General features: G+C 35.0%; 1 protein-coding gene and 1 long non-coding RNA gene across 51 annotated transcripts in view; one reads left to right on the top strand and one right to left on the bottom strand.

The window, feature by feature from the left end:
* Positions 1-19351, top strand: part of Tasl (TLR adaptor interacting with endolysosomal SLC15A4) — a 111227-nt gene that overhangs the window by 88014 nt on the left and 3862 nt on the right. For 7 of the 50 annotated variants that reach the window (XM_063242877.1, XM_063242873.1, XM_063242867.1 and 4 more), the window contains one exon: positions 4251-4370. The exons of 42 other annotated variants lie outside the window; for them this stretch is intronic. The gene's annotated coding sequence lies outside the window, so the exon portion shown is untranslated. Of the gene's footprint in view, positions 1-4250; positions 4371-5738; positions 6516-19351 lie in introns of those variants that run through there. One more of the 50 variants, XM_063242881.1, reaches the window with a different exon arrangement.
* On the bottom strand, positions 436-12163 carry LOC111755419 (uncharacterized). Its single transcript, XR_002789972.2, has 4 exons — positions 12003-12163; positions 11837-11912; positions 9777-9868; positions 436-604 (listed from the first exon to the last, which is right to left on the bottom strand). It is a non-coding gene; the product is annotated as an uncharacterized LOC111755419 (long non-coding RNA).

Below are 19351 nucleotides of genomic sequence, written 5' to 3'. Positions count from 1 at the left end.
TTCAGAATGTGTTGTCCTTCTTCTTTAAGAAATTCATTTTAGGGCTGGGGATGTAATGTTAGAGTCCTTGCCTACCATGCATAGGACCCAGGGTTCAATAAACAGCAGTAGGAAAAATAAAGCCTCAAGTTGCACAGTCTTCTGGGATTAGCATAACCAAAGATTAGGCAGGTTAATTTTTCTAGTCCTTTTTACTTCTGGTTCATGGAGTAAGAACTGTTCAGTTAACTTTCATAAAGAACCTATGAACTTCTATTTAATGAGAAACTAAAATTTTCATTAGAAATCTGGAAATTGAGTCACATCTAAACTTGGAAACTTTGTTTTCCAAAGCTGCTGTTCTATAGGTTGGAAGATACATGAATTATGGTAGCCCACTATCATGTATGGGTGGCAAGATTGACTCTACTCATTCTTTATAGTATAGTTCAGATTTTTTTTTTATTTTTTTATTTTTTTGAGATGAGATTTTACTATTCAGTTCAGGTTGGCCTTGAATTCTCCAGTTAGCCCAGGTTAGCCTCGAACTCACAGTGCCTCAACCTCCTGAGTGCTGGGATTATAGGCATGTGCCACCAAGCCTGGTTTATAGTTCAGATTTTACCTGAAAATGCAGAAGCAAAAAATGTTAAGGGACATGGAATCCATATCTTTTTCTTTTTTTCCATATCTTTTTTCAATGTATCTTTTTCATCATTTCATTTAATTCAGTCCTTTAAAGAAGCAACAGCAAGAACAAAGATCAACAGGTTTGAGTTTCCCTCCTGCCTGAAAGGCAGACCAAAACAAACAAACAAAAAAAGAGATAATGATTCAGTTGGAAATAGCAGAGGAAAATCAATGTATGAAAGTTGAAATTCTTGTGATTCCACTAGCTTTTGACTGAGCCTTTTGTTTCCTGGTCTTGAAAGAAAAAAATTATTAGAATTCCAAAGCAGAGTTTATGCAAATACTCAGTTGTATGAACTTTAAAGGTTAGAAAAATAAATAACATCAGGAATGTGGAAATCCTCAATTGTTCAACCAGGGAACAGAACCAAAAAATGTATGGTAGAGGAAGAAAAGGATTATCTTAGTTTAAGGAGAAGATATTTGTCTCTGTGTACCAAGATTTGAAAGTAAGATTGTGGGAGGAGGAAGAAGAGGTCAACAGAGGAAAATATAAAAACTAGTAAAGAGAGATGGAAGTTTGTCTAAATGGGCTGTGTAGCAGAAACTGTGTCAAATATTCCCAAGGGCTAATTTAGAGTTAATCATAGATATTTGAGTTTTGGTGTAAGGGATGTTTGCTAAATTGCTAAAGCAGATAGTGCCAAGATAAAACAAAAGATGACAATTAGAAACAATAAATCAAAATATTTAATAGGACTGTTAATTCTTTAAGCTTTTAGATACTTGCCTTACTAGCTCTGACTGAAGCCAACTAAGGGGTAACAGCAAACCAGGATGAGTTATTCTGGGTATTATACATGGCTTTAAAATGAAATATCTGTGATTAAATTCAATTTCACCCTTTAATTTATATGATATTTCATTTAAAAATTTTTCAACTGAAGGTATTTCAAGATGCTTCAGAAACTTTACAAATGCAGTAATCATATTATTTGATGCTGAAATGAAAACCTCTCTGAGGTGGAAAATGGGAGTTATTCAAGAGCAAACAGTATACATTACAGTCAATTATATCCCAAATAACAAAATCTCTAATGCACAACAAGCTATTACAGCTTCATAGGAATTCAGAATGTTGTACTTAATAAAGCAATTATAGTCTGTCATCCTGTCCTCCAGATAAGCAGTACTACCCTGGAGCTTACCTTGTAGATTTCTTTGGTATAAATTAAACCTACTGAAGTATAACCAAAAAATTTTAAATGCTGTATTAATTTTACTCTATGGGATGTATAGTATGTTTCTAAATTCAAATGCTCATGTTAATTTTATAGAGTGTCAATTAAAATCAATCTTCTGTAGAGGAAGTACATTAAAGCCTTATATAGAATATTATCATTATGTCTGTAGGAACAATGGTTACAAAATTATTAAGATAAACTGAAAATGAATACAGGAAGAGACAATTGTGTTTATAAAGATGTTATATTGTGCATTGCTATGAAAAAATTTATTTTTGTATCATTATGTATTGTCATTTGAGCACTAGTTTACTTTTCTTAGAGGCACAAATCAAATTCAGTTATAAATGACTCTTGTCTATTTTGTTGAGTTGACAATCACTGGTGACTAATCATATGTAGAGATCAAGGATAAGATGATATTAGAGAGGTTTTAATGTGGTAAGCTTAGGTAATGCCATAGAGGTCAGATGTGATTCTTGGAGCCAAAAGTTAAAAATTTGGCCTTATTTATGTTAAGTAGTCAAATGCCTATAAATGAAATTCTGGTGATCATAAGATGCAGACATCAGGTCTAGAGATACTGATACACAGGACCTCCAAAGATGATAATAGCAAGTATTGCAATTGATGAGTTCAACAAAGGAAGGCACAGAAAGAAAGAAAGAAAGGAAAGAAAGAAAGAAAGAAAGAAAGAAAGAAAGAAAGAAAGAAAGAAAGAAAGAGAAAAAAAAGAGAGAAAGAAAGAAGGAAAGAAAGAGAAAGAAAGAAAGAAAGAAAGAAAGAAAGAAAGAAAGAAAGAAAGAAGAAAAAGAAAGTTGAGGTCTAGGAATTTCAGTTCTAGGGAATAGATAAAACTAGGCATGCTGATGCCTATTCCCAGTACTTTTGGAGGCTGAGGCAGGAAGATGGTAAGTTCAAACTCAGCCTGGGGAGTTTAGTGATTTAGTGAGACTTTGTCCCAAAACTAAATAAAAAAATAAAAGCTGGCGATGTACCTCATTGAGGTCCTTTGTTTAATATCGAGAAATCCTCCCCTACAATGGCTGATAGGAAATCGATTAAGGAGATTAGAAATTGGGGAGATAGAATAACTAATAGTATTCAAAGACATAAAATCAACCGGGTAGTAGTGATGAGGTCTTACGTGAAGGATTTGCATCAATAAGGAGTTGGTTAGATACATTATTACATATGCTACATAGAGGAGGTAGTTGTTAAAAATGATGATTATCAGCGCTGTCATGGAAAAATTTATATAGAAAAAAGGTAAGGTACAGAATGGTATAGATAGTGCCGTACTATTTGGATACAAAACAAGATACATGTAATATTTGAACTGATACTCAGAAAGCTGACAATAAGGATTAGCTTAGGAAAAAGCAGAACAGGATACTGTTTCAATTGAAAAATAAAGGGTTAGGGAGACCTAGAAATAAAATGGGGAGAAAGGTTTCATTTTTTCTATATATCTTGTACACCATTTACCATTAAAAAATCATGTACACTGTATGAAATTTTCAAAAACAAGTAAAAAAAGAGAAGTGATTGATGACCAGTTTCAAACACTGTGACATGCCAAAGAAAATATAGAGTGAGATAAAGCCATTAGACTAGATGTTTAAGGAGTTCGGGTAACTTTCAGAACAGCTTAAGGTGAGTCACTGGGGTACTGAAAGGGAAAACTATATTATAAGTGGTTGAATAGCAAGCTTTAGGAAGACAGAATGTATCTTGATACAGTTGAAGTTAGATGGAACAGTTATGAACAGATCAGTTTTTGTATATATGTGCATAAATATACATAACACATTTTTATACATCTTCCTTTACTTAGGAAAAGGCAGTAATGAATTTTATCAATTTTGTAAAACAAAACTAGATATTGGCAAGTAGGAGGTGACAGAAAGGTCTACTGCTGAGGAATTTACAGTGCTAATAAGAATACTTAGAGATGAGTACAGAGTGATTAAGGTGGAAGAAACTTGGTAAAGATTGAAACAGCTAAATGTGAACATCATAATGAAAAATAAATTGGAAGATATTTTTTACACCAACAGAGGTAATTGGATAATAGAAATAATATCCATTTAGAGCAACTGAAATCAAGGCAATAATTTTTATCTACCATCCAGGAGGTTGATGGAAAATCATATAATAATATTATATGATTTTACCTAAAAAGGATATAATTTTATTTTATTATAGTCAGCAAAGAAAAAGCAGTTTAAAGCCAATTTCATATGTTTAGGTTTTATGACAGGAGAAGTGGTAAGCAACCCTTATATAGTGCCAACTTTTGATTATAATTTTTTTCTGGAAAGGATGATTTTTATAAAAGGAATAACTTAAGGGACAAAGTAAGGAATGAGTATAAACAAATTCTGCATTTTGTAGTTGAATAAAGAAATACATGTGACTGAAGCCAAACCAGAGGAGATGGCATCACCACACATTCTAAGTTCCTGGCACATCCAAGGGAGTTCTTGTGGAACTTACCAGCGTTTCTGGAGTTAGGTAAGACTGACTTTAGGGCAGCGGTGGTGATCCTACTGCATGAGTGCCTCTCTGTTGGCATGTGAGCCAAGTTGCCTCAGGAGTTATTTTTTTCTAAACTAAAACATCAGTACTCAGGATTAATTGCAGTGTTGACATTTTGCAATAAATAAGTGAGTTTTGGATTCCAGTTTGGGTGCTAGGTCTCTAAAAGATTAACCGTCACTGCTCTAAAATATCCACATGGTTGTGGTTGTAAAACAAAACAGTGTTTATCCCTGAAGATGCTGTATGCCTTTTGATTTCAGATAAACCTTTGATAGGTCATCACAGCTTGAAGGCATCCTTGGAACCTGCTATCTGTCTTTGAGACAGGCTTTCATTATACAGTTCAGGCTGGCCTTGAACTCACTGTAGCCCAGACTGGCCTCAAACTCATGGGGATCCTCTTGCCTCAGTCTCCTGAGTGCTGGGGATTATAGGCATGCACCACTAAACCCAGCCTTGGAACCTGATGTTATAGGATTACACTACAATGAACTTGGCCTTGGGATGATGAGTCTGGTATTTCTTGTGGTGGCAGGTCAAGTCATATTTGAAAATACTGTAATAGTTTCAAATGTAGTTTCAAATGTCTCATGTGGAGGAACCTGATTTTTTCACTAAATCTAAGTAAAGTTCTCTGAGGTAGTATAGAAAATCATGAAACACTAACAAGGAAAAATGTTACTATACTTTTAAATATTAGATTTTAAGTTAGATCACTGAACAAAACTATCATAACTAACTAATGGAAATGTTCATCAACTAACAATTTAGAAATTAGTTTTGATCAGTTAGGCAGAAAAGGACAGTGGGTAAAATTTTACTGCTAGTTAACTTGAAGCAGTTAAGAGTAAGTCAGCTAAATGATTTTGAAAACTTTAATTAAAAAAAAAGTCTCTTTTGGGGAGCAAGAAGAGCTGACCCTTTGCTGACATTCTTGTATGTCCCCTAGAAAAAACACGGATTATAATATGCTTGGATCATAAAATTTAAAAAAAGCTTAACGGGGCTTAAAAACACTAGTTGTACAATGAAAAAGTAAAACATATGATAGAAATTTCAAAAAGATAGAATATAGTCTTGTTCTAGAAAGACTTGTTTATTTTTAATTTTTTGCATCAATGTAGAAAAGAAATATCCTTTTAAATAGTGTGAATATATGCATCTTAAAAATACAATTTTAGGGGCCTGGGGATTTAGCTCAGCGGTATAAGCACCTGCCTTACAAGCAGGCAGTTGTGAGTTCGATCCCCGGTACCGATAAAAAAAAGGAAAAAAGACAAAAAAAGAAATGAAAAAAATACAATTTTAGGGCCTGAGGATTTAGCTTAGTGGCACAGTGCTTGCCTGGTGAGTGTGAGTTCCTGAGTTTAATTCCTGGTACCCCTCCAATACAATTTAAAACATGAATTCCTATTAAACAATGTATTTTAGAGATCCATTTCTATCAGTGGACATAAATACAGTTCACTCTAACAGTTGAATAGTGTGAATATTTAAAATTTTGACAGATACTGGGAAATTGTCCTCCAAATATGTTTATAATCTCATTGATAGTGTACAAGAGTGCCTGGTTCTCCATAACTTTGTGCACAAAACTTTGACTTTTGGTAATTGGAGATAAAATGCATTATTTAAATTTTTAAAAGTTATAAAAGTGAGAATACTTTAAAAATAGTAGATAAGCGATGAGTGAAGTCATATGTAACTCTGGGTCTCTTAGGAAGAGGGTCACCAAAGAATTCATGGGAAGAATAATTATGTCAATAAGGTTTCTTACATAATGTGTAGCATTAACAATTTTTTTAACAAGAGACAGTTTCACAGATAGGTTTCAGTTTTCAAAAAAGGGGAAGAAACACCATTCTGTAGCTCAATGTGGGTTTGTCAGTTATTACCTCCTCATTTCCTGGGACTTCCCACTGCTTCTTTAGCACAAATCAGACTTAAGTGCAAACATCTCTTTCCATAGAAACAGTTATAAAGAGAATGGTAATGTAATGACCAGCTCAGTCTCTTGGTCTCACCCGGAAGGACTTGTTAACATTTCTGCAGAGTGCCCCTAAGTTGGTTCTCTATTTGGCCAATTGCAGAAACAAAGGAACAGACTGTTTAGTGAAGGTAAGAAAAAAGAGGCCAAGGGCCCTACCATTCTGTTTACATTTCCTCTCATTTCTCATCTCAGACTTTCTTAGCCTTTTATTTTCAGAACTCAGGTGGAATCTTGCAACATCTGAAATGCTTTTCTAGCTTACTAAATCAGATGTGAGATGAAGCAAGCAATCAATGGAGTCGGACAATAAATGCAACTAAAAGCTTCCTTTTCTTGACTTCATGTCCGCATTCTGTGCGTTTCTAAAATACTTTGTTAATCTAAAATCTGTTACTGGTTAAATCAAATTCTTTTTTGTAAAACTTAGTCAATCCTCTTTTCCTAATTACTACACTAGTTTAGCTTCTGTGTTTTTAAAAGAAGGCCTAAAAACTTAAGCAGAATTTTGTAGGGACAACACAGCTCTTGAGTTCAGTTATGGTGATAAGTTTTAGAGAAAAACATGGTCACTGTGCATTCCCATTGAATTTTACTCTCAGTTTTTTGGTTCACTGAGTTTATGATGGTGCTTTTCTACATGGCAGAATATTTTCAAGTAAATGTTATCTACAGTGACCATTGTTTCAAAATTGTCACCTAAGTGATTTAGGGAGAGACAGATTTTTGGTATTCAAAATAGAATATGTATATGTGAACTTTGGTTTGAATTGTCTCTAGTCTAGTTCTCTCAGACATTTCTCTTGTGCAAATCTCTTTGAGTTTGAAAATAGACCTGGTTTAGTTAGATCTTTTTTTTTTTTTTTTTTTTGATACTCGGGATCGAACTCATGACCACTCGCTTGCAATGCCGCTAATGCCGCTGAGCTAAATCCCCGGCCCCAAGTCACAATATTCACATATATATAGCACATTTCTTTTCTTTTCTTTTCTTTCTTTCTTTCTTTCTTTCTTTCTTTCTTTCTTTCTTTCTTTCTTTCATTCTTTCTTTCCTTCCTTCCTTCCTTCCTTCCTTCCTTCCTTCCTTCCTTCCTTCCTTCCTTCCTTCCCTTCCTCCCTCCCTCCCTCCCTCCCTTCCTTCCTTCCTTCCTTCTTTCCTTTCTTTTTTGTTTTTTGTTTTTTTGGGACAAGTTCTTGCTATGTAGTTCAGGTTAGCCTTGAGCTACGATTATCCCAGACTGGCTTCGAACTTCCAACAGTCCTCCTGCTTCAGCCTTTCGAGTGCTGGGATTACAGGTGTGTGCACAGTTCTTGCACAGGTACATTTGAGACAATTGTTTTTGAGTTTGAGAAGCTTTTTGTAGGAGTGAAGAGTATTCAAAGTCTATGTTAAATATCAGTATTATAGTAGTAAATTGGGAAACTTACAAAAGTAGTATACAACAGCAACATGATGTTGGAAATACTTGTATCAAGTCACTGAAACATTTCCAGCCACATGCATTATGGTTATTTTAGATTTATAAGGTATTATTCCTTTAAGCTCTTACAAATGTGCTATAATGTAAATGTTTCTTTACTTAACTAAATACAGTTACTTCTCCCTGAATTTTTACTTTTAAAGGTTTACTGTTTTATTATTTTTTTGTTTTCAAAAATTTTTTGGAGGTAAAATCTTGATAAGTAGCCCAGGCTGGCTTTTACCTCACAGTTATCATGCCTCAGCTTCTGAAGTGCTAAGATTGCAAGCATTTACCACCATTCTGAACCTAACATTTTCTTAATTAAAAGATTTTATTAGGGTATATTTGTAAAAAAAATATATATATATATATACATACACACACACATTCATCATGGGTATGAAAGTTTCAACTTATATACAATTCAAGGTAACAGTACAATGAAGAACCATAGTTCCATCACAAAGTTTAATCAGTTATATAATTTTTCCATTTCCTTTTCCTCTCTCTCTTTTTTTCTTTGTGTGTTTTTTCCTTGAATCACTGAATATTGTTGATTTTAGGGCATATGTCATACCTGAATTGTTGGATATGTATCTTTTAAGAATAAAGTCAGCCTTTTACTGACTTTAGAACACAATTGTGACATGAAGGAGATTTAGCACCAGTAAATGCTATTACCTATCATGTGACCCACATTCAAATTTCCCCAACTATCATGTGCTTTGGAGTTTTTTTAATATCTAGTATCCAATCAAAAACCTTTCATTGAGCTTGATTGCTATGCCTAGAATTATATAAATATTTAAGGTAACAAGCATAATTGACATAGTTAACAATAATTAATGATTGAAACAGTAAGAAAATTTAACATCAGTACAATCCTAGTATGACTTTTTTTTCTTTCTTTTTTTTTTCTAGTCCTGGGAATGAACATAGGGCCTTCAAACTCAGTTACATTCCTAGGCCTCCCTTTTTTAATTTTGAGATTAAGTGTTGTTAAATTGCTGAGATTGGGCTCAAATTTCCAATTTTTCTGCCTCAGTGTTCCAGAGTTGTGATATTATAGACATGAGGCACCAAGTGTGGCTAGTTTTCTTAATTTTTTACTCAACTATTTTGTCTCCAGATACATTTGAAGTAATTTTAAAAATGATCACAAGGTTTTCTTTTTCAATTTATGAGATAGCAAGAAAGAATATGGAGAAAATATACAAATTAAAGCAAAATTATAATTAATAGTATTTCTGCACAAAGTTTTACAGCTTCTAAAATAAGGAATTTCACACATCAGATTAAGCTCATAGAAGCAGCTGTTACCTTTGGACATAAGAATCCAAGCAGAACTAAACACAAAATTATTCATTTACTTGGTGAGGTTAATGGAAAGATGATATTGATTTACAGTTGTATTATTTTAGCCATCAAATTAGATTTTCAGAAATAGACTAAGAATCATTGTATTTGATAGAAAGTAGATAATTCAAATTATCTGTTTTGTGACAGGAATTTTAGAGCAGTAAGGTGTGAAATAATAGCAATATGATCTAGGTATGTGATGAACTGATTAGCTATTTTTAGCTCCAAAGAACAGACATTTTTAAATATCAAGGTAAAGTTTCTAAAATAAGTTTATATCTGTATAAACAGACATTAGAGAACTAAATTGCACCCCACCTAGACTGACCCAATATCTATGAAACAGCAGATAACATTTTTCTGTCTTTTATTCCATACGGCTACGTTACATGATGCCCAGTGGCAGCTGCTGGATGTTGCTTTTGCATCCATCTCAGTCCTCTTCAGGTGTCTCAGTTGCTCTCATTCCAATATACTCTTCAGGAGGCAGACAGAATCTGTTCTGCCCCAATTGCTCCATTCCCCACTGGCCACCAATCTTCTGATTTTCCTTTTGCTGTTGCTACTTACCTCTTCATTCCAAAGTCTTTTCCAATGATTTATTTTACTGTTTGTGGTAGTATCTGGGTTTTATTAAAGTTCCATGCAGTCTTGATAAATACCTAGGGGACAAGGAAGACAGAAACCTGTACTGCTTTTGCATTTTAGGGATAAAAATCCTGAATGTGTGGTTAAGGGCTCTCAGTTATTATTTGAGATGAGACCTGATGGCCAGAGGGTGGATATGGAACCAGGGCTCACAGAAGAGAAGGAAGAAAAATGTACAACTCCTTGGGACAGGAGTGGACTTTGGGAAAACTGAGAGGGAATTAGCATGGTAGGGAACCTGGTTCTTGGGGGGAACAGGCAGAGATGACGTTAGAAAGACAGACAGGGATTGTGCATCAGGAAGACCTAACGTGTATGGATGTTGTCCTGGAGGTGACGGGGAGTGGCTGGCATTCAAATACAACATCTGTAATATTACATTACCATGTGGAAAGTGGTTGTAAAATTAAGGATATAGAATTGTAGGCTATGGTTGAGGAAAACAGTCATAAAGAAGATAGAAAAGATAGAGGAAAATCTATTTACATGCCTCGAAGATATATGTGCATTGATACACAATTGGGACACGTAGGGTAGGTGTTGACTGTCCTCTTGCAGCTTTTCTGTATTCAGTGCATGTTCCTCTCCTTACTTGGCAAATGTGATTGTTGTTAAATTGAGTTAGAGTTGATGCTCTTTTCCTGGAAGAACTAATTATTCATTATGAGGGTTGTGTGACATTAATTGCTCTTCACTATGCAGTAGAGCAGTATGTTCTAAGAACAGAATATATACTCTGCAATTTGTACTCTTGGACTTGAATCTTGCTTCTAGAAGTTAATACTGTGTGACCTTGGGAAAGGAATTTGCTATACCTGAAATTCAGTTGTATCATTTGGAAATCTAGATTATGAGAATGCCTAATGTATAGTGTTATTTAAAGATTAGGGCAACATATGCAAACTAGCAATGCACAGTTGTTACTATGATACCAAAAGTAGTTTTTTGCATCTACCTTTCACTGAAGTCAGAGGTTGGCAAACCACAGCCAAGGACCAAATTGATCCACTGTTTTTGTAAATAAGGTTTTATTGGAATACAGCCATAATAATTTGTTTACATAATGCTTGTATCTGCCTTCCTACTATGATGACTAAACTACCAGAGTCTGATTGATTTGTTAAATCTCATATATTTACTATTTATGCCTTTATAGAAATTATTTTCAGATCCCTTAGTTTTTTTTTTTTTCAAATGTCCCCTCTTATAAACTTCTTCATCTTTATGTTTCCTTTTTGACTCACACTTGTGTTGTTTGGCTATAAATTAAAAGTGCACCTATGCCCAGAAATGATAAGAACAGTTTTCTGAGAACTTGTGAAAATGCTAGTCTCAAAGGAAGAATTTATATTGAAGATTCTTCTGAAAACCAAGTAAATGATTTAACAAAGTGCTGCACTTTAGCACATATTTCTAATTTGTGAATTTGCACATAAGGTTAATTTTGGTATTCCCCTGTCTAGTAATGATTAATGTAGTCTAAATTTACGTAGACTATCTCATCTGCAAATGTCCTTCAGTGTTTTTTTTTTTTCTTTCGCACTTAAGCAATCATGGAAAAATATGTGTATATACATATATATCCTACCAAAAAGTATATATCTACTTTAGCAGTTCACTGTACTAATCTTTGGAATTTAATGGCTACCATATTGAAGACCTTTTGTACTTCTAGAGTTCAAAGATACCTTGTATTAAACTCATGATATTTCAACAAATTTAATATTAAAATATCTATACAAATTTTTATTTTCCTGAGGCATATATTTTTGTGAGGACTCTATATGTACTCATTTATGTACATATACATATCTGCATATAGTTATTCATATATAATTTGTCTAAGATAAGAAATAAAACTTCAAGTGATAAAATATCTTTGAGCACTTGAAATAACCCATTGGTTTAAATTTTAGTGTTTCAAATAAAATAAGACTAAAAGATGTGTTGATATTTATTGGTAGTACACAATTTATACATACCTTTGATGAGATCCTGTGATGTCTTTTTGAAACTTCATAGATATTCCGCAAGTACTACAGTATACACTTGATGTCCCTGTAAGTATAAATCAGGAAATTACTTCTACTGATGTATCTGAGCAGCTGATGAGAGACAAAAAACAAATCAGAGAGCCAGTGGACTTACAAAAGGAGAAGTGGAAACAACATTCTCCTGCAAAATTTCACAGATAATAAAAACTTATTAAGAAAAATGCCAACAATTAATCAAAATAAGCCCAAGTAATTTTTTTATTTCTCCATTTTAACTTTTAGGATGTTGACATGAACAACACTGTTTTTATTCTAGTGGTGCATTAAAAGATTAATATGAAAGTTAAATGTGTTAATCTATGTTTAGTTTTTTGTTAATAAGTTTTATGTAGTTCAGTATTAGGCTTTGCACAGCCTTAGAGCTTTCAAAAGCCTCCTTAGCACGTTTTCTGCTGCCCTCTACTGCTAATTTTCAGAAACATCAGATTCTGAGTAATGGTCACATAATTAATTCATAAATTCACGCAGTGTAAAAGTCTGAGGGTGTGTGCTTAAAGATAATTTAACCTCACATTCTAAGTTTACATATGGAAAATGGAAACTGAGAAGTTAAGCAGTATGAATATGGCTTTCTCCCTTTTTTTTTTTTTTCCTTTTTGGTATGGGCATTATTTCTGAGCCTTCACATGGAGCTACATCATCAGCCTTTAAAAAATTATTTTTTAAACTGGGCATGGTGGCACATGTCTGTAATCTCACCACTCCGCAGACTTAGCCAGGAGCATCATTATGAGTTCAGGGCCAGCCTGAGCTACATTGTGAATTCAAAGCTCGCATGCACCACAAAATGACACCCTTCCTCAGAAAACCAAACAAAATACTTTTATAATTTTGAGACAGGCTCTTGCTAAATTGCTACATTGTTTGGGTTAGGCTCGAACTTTCTAACTTCTTGCCTTAATGTCCTGGAGTGCCGAGATTACAGGAGTGCACCACTACACTGGACACATTATTTGAAGCTCTTGAAGTCTTTACACAGCTATGAAGTATTGCACCTGCAGCTCTTGCTTCTGGCTTTTCTCTTTGTATTGTTTGAGGTGAGCTCCTCACAGGAGTTATTGCAAACATCCAAACGCTGATCAAATTCCTAATATAAATTCCCACTTCCTACACTCAGAAGATTGTTTCATTGTTGACTTTAAGTAACTTTTTAAAAGAGATCCCTGCTCGAAACTCTAATAGACAATTAGACTCTAGGACTTAGATTGTCTACCTCATGTCAGGCTCAAGAGGAACTAAGCTAAACTGCTCAGCTCCTCCTCCTATTCTCCATATTTCTGTCAGTGTTGCTGACACTTCTCGACATATTCAGACTTAGAGTTATTTTTGGTTCCTCTATCTTCTTCATTTCCATATGTTGGAATCTTTGTCTCTCATATTGATCCCTTCTTTTTCTTTTCTGCTCTCTCCCTCTTGGTTACGGTGCCAGCAGCTTGCTAACTTGCATTTTAAAAAAATTGTGATACAGGGGATTGAACCTAGAGCCTTGCACATGACCACTGAGCTACATCCCCAATCATTTTCAATTTTTATTTAGAAACAGGCTCTTCCTAAGTTACCCAGGCTGGTCTTGAACATGTGATCCCCGTACCTTAGCCTCCCAAGGAGCTGGGATCACAGATGTGCACCACCATGTCCACTCTTAACTTTCATGGTTAATTCCACTCTCACTCTGTTGAAATTCATCTTGCACTTTACATCATACCATGAATCAGCTTCGTGGTTAGCTGCCAGAGTTTTCTACATGGTGACCATCCTTTATCTGGAATAGTTGAGATTAGAAGTGTTTCAGATTTTGAGTATTGGGGTTAGGACCCAAGTCTAAACACAAAATTTATTTTTTATACAATCTGTGTACATATAGTTTGAAAATAATTTTATATAATATTTTAGTACATCTGAGTTTTGAGTATCCCATCATATGAGATGCAGAGTGCAATGTTCCACTTGTGATGATGTTTTGGCCCTTAAGAAGTTTCACATTTTGGAACATTTTGAATTTTGAATTTTTGGATTTCAGTGCTCAACTTACATTGCTTGTAAGGTAAATTAAATATCTTCAGGCTTACATGCCCCAATTTACTTCCCTGACCTTAATGTTTCTGTCCTTGAACACTAAGATGCGTTTAGTTGATTCCTATTACTGGATCCCCCAATTTACTGGTCTGCCTTCAGCCCCACACCTCAAAATGTTAGGATTCTTATTCCATCAGAATTAAGATACCAACAAACATCTCCATAAATGATAAATAAGGAGGAAAGCCTACCACTCATCACAAAATCCCAGACTTTCTTCCTTGGTTATTGTGATGCAGTGAAAGGTCATTCTCATGTTATACATATATAATGAAAGAAGACGCCATCACGGCCAGTGGACTAATGCAAAAAGAGATAAATGGGGGAGAGCTGGAGCATATCTGAATGAAGTTCTTAGATGAGAGTGAGTCTGAAAGCTAATACCTCCCTCCCACTCAGACTGGTGTCCACCACTACCCCACGTGAGTGTGACAACATAGTACTGTTTTCTCGTGTCTCCCTTCTCCCTTCTGTCCACGATGCTTTCACCCTTACTCACTACCTAATTGTATCCTTCCTGTTCTGCAGAGCCTAATAAAGGTTCACTTTTCATAGTCTTCTTTCTCTTTTCGGCCTTAAGTCAGCTGGACACCAAGTACTACTCTCTTTTCTTTTTCCCTTATTCTCAAATATTCTTCTTTACTTTTAAATTTTCTTTAAAAACTTGAAACGGGGGCTGGGGCTTTAGCTCAGCGGCATAAGCGCCTGCCTTGGAAGCAGGCAGTCGTGAGTTCGATCCCTGGTACTGATAAAAATGAAAAAGCAAAAAAAAAAAAAAAAAAAAAAACTTGAAACAAAGGTGTGCACATACATAATAGGGTCCCACAATTCCAAAAGATTTGTCATGGAAAACAGCAGTCCCTGAAACTTCTCCAGCAGCAACTACCAGTATCTTGTTTATCTTGTTGCTTAGTACTGTATTTACCTCCATTTCTTTAAATAGTATGTTTGTGTTGCAATTTGTTTTTTCATTTGGGGCATTATTTATTGACTTGATACTATGAAGAGGAGGATTCAGTTCTCTTTCCTCCCTTGGTTTGCACCAACTGTATAAACCTTATGACATTTCTCTAATTATAGGGAGTGTCCATCTATCTGGTCTGGACATGCAGGGAAATAGCTAATGTAATACTAATTTTTATTAGCATTACATTAATAAACACATAAAATGATATTTATTTCCAGACTTCATGATCACACTGTGGTTATATATTTGGTTAGTTCAAGTTTCAGTGCTTCATATGTTGTCACAATTACTTACAAGTGAGCCGTGGAGTAAATCATATATTTGTTTCTGCACAACTTTTGGTTATAAAATTCTAGGTTGAAATAAATTTTCACTCAGCACTTTTAGACATTACTTCATTTATCTTGTTGCCTCTCATGTTGTTGTTAAGAAGTCTAAAGATTCTGGTTCTTAGTCTTTTTTTGTACTTGATGTTTTTCCCTTCTAGAAACTTGCAGGATCTTTTTTGCGTCCCAAATTTTCTATCGTTTCACATTAATGAGAGGAAGTTTTTAGTCAGTATTTTGGGAACTCATGTCCTTCAGTTCTGAGGAACATTCTTGAGTTCTTAATTTGAATTCCTTCCGTATTTTCTCTGTTCTCACTTTCTGACTCTTTGTTATTCAGATAATTAATGTCCTACTCTGGATCTCCATATGATATTTTTTATTTTTGTTGTTAGTGTTTCTCTTGTACTTTTGTTTTACTTTCAAGATAAAGTGTTGTCTCCATTTTACTTTCTAATCATTGAATTGAATTTTAAAATGATCATTTTCAATTTCCAAGAACTTCAGGATACTTTTTAAAAACAGCCTTTCGTTTTCAATTCAAGAATGTAATATTATATTTTAACACTTTGAGAATACTGGCAGCAGATACATCTCCCTCCAGATTTTTCCTCAAAGTGGCTATTTTTGTCCCTTTCACATCAGATATTCCCACTGATGTTTCAAAATTCTAGTCTTATTTAAGTGTGGGAATCCACAAAGTTCACTAGGGTCTACTGTTTGTGAGCTTCGAGAAAAGGGTGATTTCCCAGTTGTGTTGGGGAACTCTGATGTTGATTTCTCTTTTTCTCTGACTACAACAGTCAGATTCCCTAGAACAATTTTCTTGATAGACTGCCTTGAAAGTTCAGGCCCTTTTTGCTAAATTGTAGGAGACGAGTAAGTGGATGGCTCTCAGTTGAGTGAGTTCTTGGATCTTAGCACCAATACACATATTTTTAAATTTAATTTATTTCTTATCAGGTTAGAAGTTCTTTCCTCTGGTGGTATCCCCTACTTTAAGGACCTTCAGCTATATTTCTGTCTTATTTTTTAATTATTTAATTAATTAATTTGAGTCACAGTTGGGCTATGCATTTTAGGTGGTCCTTGAACTCACTAGGTATCCCAGCCTGTCTTGAACTCATGGTGATTATCATGGCTTACCCTCCTGAGTGCTGAGACATGCACTCAGGCTCCTTTGCTTTATTATTTAGAGACAAATCTTAAGTTTTCTTTCAGGGCTCTCTCACTGGATTTGCATCTAAGTTCCAGGTTGTTCATGTATATAAATGGGGTAGTAGACGGGGTTGTCTTTGGCTTTGTCATCATGCTTAAACCCAGGTCATTCGTCTTGCCCCTGGTTAGCACTCTATGGGAGTGATGTCTGCTGTCTTTCCATCTTGCATCCAAGTATTCTCCAGGGTTGAGGCTCATAATCACATGCTTGTGTGTCATGAGACATGATAAGGCAGCCTCAACTCTGTTCATCCAGGCAACCCATATGGCTGTCTGTCTTTCTGCCCCCTTGCCGCACCATGCTGGGCATGAGAACTGTGCGAGGCTTCCTGCTTCCTCGGATTCTATGTGGGTGATAGGACACAGGCTTCATGTGCTCTTGACTCTCCAGTTCTCTCCGGAGCTATACTGTTTCCTTCCATGGAGTTTCAATATCCTCGAGTCTATTTTTTCTAATACTCTACAATTTTTTTATTGAGTAGGGATGTATATCATCCTGATGCTACTTTGTTTGATGTGAAAATGTACAGCGATTTGTGTGTCTGTGAATGAAGGTCATTTTCTAGAGTCATATCATCATATACTGGAAAACTTGTTGATATGTATTTGGGGGCTTTTTAAAACTTTATCATCGTAGGAAATTTATAACTGTACGTAGTATATATTGACTTTTTCCCATTCTCCTCCCCATCCTTCAACTCCTCTGCCTTCCTCATTTACAAAAGCTTTGTTACCACTTTTTTCCTTCCATTGTCTTTCATTTCCTTTTCCCTTTCTTCCATTCCCCCTTTCCCCTCCCTAGTTTCCCTACCCATTTGGACATTTTCTTCCTACTTCCTGATATCTATCATTCATCTTGGTCCTTATTTTTACTTTTGGTTTCTCATTGCAGCGAAATAATGTAATATTTAAACATATGTGTCTGATTTATTTCACTTAAAATATGGTCTCAAGGTACATCCTTGTACCTCAAGTTTACCTTTTTTTATGGCAGAGTAGTATTTTTATGACACAATAGTACCACGTTTTCTTTATCTATTGATGGGCATCTGGGACGTTTCCAAGTTTTGGCTATTACAAATTATGCTGCTATAAACATAGGTGTGCATCCATCTCTGTGGTATGATGCTTTCAATTCTTTCAGGAAGATACCAAGAAGGGGAATAGCTGGATCAAATGGAATCTGGAGTTTTAGTTTTTTGAAGATTCTCCATACTAGTTGTACTAATTGTACTCTCATCCACAGTGGATGAGTGTTCCATTTTCCACATAGAGTCATTAGCACTTGTTATTAGTTGATTTCTGAATGATAGTTATTCATGCATAAATTCTATGTTCTGAGTCCTTCATACTTATGAATTATCAAGTTTCAAATTTTAAGCTAAGATATCTCAAAAGACATTTTCCTCAAACTTTCATCTCTGCTAAGTGTTTGCAAAGCTTACTTGGAAGCCTAGTGGGGATTAGGATGAGGAAGTAAGTGCATCACTATTAGATCTTTATGCTAATCTCTCTTATGTTCCCACATATGTAACCAGTTGTTGGGCTTGTTGCAGGTGGAATGTACTGACAAAGTATCTTTTTCTTTAGGGGAAGACAAGCTTTTCTTTTTGTTATTTTTGTGTTTGGTTTTTTGAGACACGATCTTGTTAGATAGTTCAAGCTGGCCTTGAACTAGAGATGATCTTTTTGCCTCAGCCCCTCAAGTACTGGAGTTACATGCATGTACCACCACTCCTGGTTTGGAAAGGAAAATGTTTTCTTTATCTTGTAAATGTGTTTAGCATACAATACTATAATTATTCACAGATCTTTTGGCGACCTTTAGCTTTGCATCTTCATTGCACATAACTGTATTTACAATATATAATATAGTAAACATTTAAATAATTGATTAATTTGCAGAATATACCTCTAAAAAAGAAAAAAAACCTTTACAACATTATTCTTATGCAATTACAAAAAAGAAACATTCACTTAGGAGGCTGAGACAGGAGGCCTGCAAGTCCCAGATGAGAAAGAAACCCTATCTCAAAACAAAACAAAATGAAACAAAAAAGAGGAACCTATTTTATTGACTTTGAAAAGAATAACTACGTGAATGAGGGGCTGAAATTTTTAAAACGAACCTTTACGTATGATTTTAAAAAATGATCCTTCTTTACTAATTTGACTTTCCAGTTTTAAGGTCAAGTTGAGAAGTCTGTTTTAGAAACTTAACCCTCAAGGCCAAAGAGGAACAGTTTTCGTCACTGTGGCCTGTTGCTCGAGTGCCAGGAGTGCCAGTGCCTTCCCTTTTTAGAAAATGCAGCTGCTAGTTTCTGAACTATTCTAGACTCTTTAGACTTCAGTGACAACTGTTGAGGGTGGGGATGGGAGGCAGGTGTAAGGAAAGCCCACTGTCAGGAAAGCTCTGTGCTAAGTAGGGTAGAGGTAAACATATTGATCGAGTGCACAGACATTTTCAGAATGTACTCTGAGAAGTGAGGATAGAAAAATAATTCATCCTCCACTGCAAAGTGAAGGTGAATTCTGTAGTCCTGCATGATGTATTGAGCATGAGTTAATTTTTTACCATGCCACTGTTGTTTCATTCAAATGAAAAATATATATGGAGTCTCTCCTAAATAAAAATAATTAGCCTCCAAGAGATGCAAAGATGAGTAAGATATAGCTCCTGTTTCCAGCAGAATTTGCTCCAGATTTCTTCATTATTCTTCTCATAGCCCACTAGCCATGTTGCTCTTCAATCTACAGCTTCTCAATCACTCTTCATTTTGTATGGGACAGAACAGAAATCTCTTTGTCTAATTCCCAAGGCCCTTCACAATCCAGTTCCAGAGTATTTGCTTCCTC

The sequence above is a fragment of the Cavia porcellus genome, unplaced genomic scaffold (genome assembly GCF_034190915.1).
Source record: "Cavia porcellus strain 051 isolate PalLab524CR breed Dunkin Hartley unplaced genomic scaffold, mCavPor4.1 scaffold_33, whole genome shotgun sequence".
Taxonomy (NCBI): Eukaryota; Metazoa; Chordata; class Mammalia; order Rodentia; family Caviidae; genus Cavia; species Cavia porcellus.
This window is presented reverse-complemented; position numbering and strand designations above follow the sequence as displayed.